Source organism: Lolium rigidum, chromosome 7 (genome assembly GCF_022539505.1).
Source record: "Lolium rigidum isolate FL_2022 chromosome 7, APGP_CSIRO_Lrig_0.1, whole genome shotgun sequence".
In the NCBI taxonomy this organism is placed as follows: domain Eukaryota; kingdom Viridiplantae; phylum Streptophyta; class Magnoliopsida; order Poales; family Poaceae; genus Lolium; species Lolium rigidum.
In genome coordinates this window covers 74,855,277-74,856,266 of record NC_061514.1, presented here as the reverse complement: position 1 = coordinate 74,856,266, position 990 = coordinate 74,855,277, and positions in this window count along the sequence as shown.

The following is a 990-nucleotide window of genomic DNA, read 5'->3' as shown; positions in this document are numbered from 1 at the left end:
AACCATAGTTCACTACTAACATTTAGACTTCAACCATGTCCTCAAGAACTAAACGAACTACTCACGAGACATCATATGGAACATGATCGGAGGTGATATGATGATGAATAACAATCTGAACATAGACCTTGGTTCAATGGTTTCACTCAATAGCATAAACAACAAGTAGAAATCAGTACCGGGAGAGTTTCCCCTATCAAACAATCAAGATCAAACCCAAATTGCTACAGCGGTGACGAGGTGCTGCGGAGGAGATGGCGGTGATGATGATGAAGATGATGATGATGGTGATGGAGATGATGTCCAGCTCGATGGCGGTGACGATGGCGTCGATTTCCCCCTCCGGGAGGGAATTTCCCCGGCGGATTCCTGCCCGCCGGAGAGCTCTTTTCTCTCGGTGTTCTCCGCCCCGCGAGGCGGCCGTAACCCTTCGTGAGGATTCCTCTGTGGCTTAGGTCTTCGGGACGAAGGGTTTCGCGAAGAAAAGGAGGCGAAAGAGGCCGAGGGGCCCCACACCACATGGTGGCGCGGCCAGGCCATGGGCCGCGCCACCCTATGGTGTGGGCCCACCCTGGGTCCAGCTGGCTCCCCCTTCTGGCTTCCTCCGTCATCTGGAAAAATAGGAGTTTCTGTAAAACTTCCTTCCACAATTGATCTTCCGAAATATTGCATCCTGACGGTGCTTTTTCCAGCAGAATCCTGGCTCCGGCGCTCGATCTCCAAATAATCATGAAACATGCAAAATAGATGAAATAACATAAGTATTGTGTCCCAATATGAAATATATCAATGAATAACAGCAAATTATGATATAAAATAGTGATGCAAATTGGACGTATCAATATCGCTTGAGTGCCACTGCTTGCAAAATGGTCAAGATGTTATCGATCATGAATCATGTGTATTAATTTTTTTACTCAGCTAATCTTAATGAAAGATGTAAATACTGAGTAGAGCAGTGTAATTGACCTTAATTATACATTTTTTTAC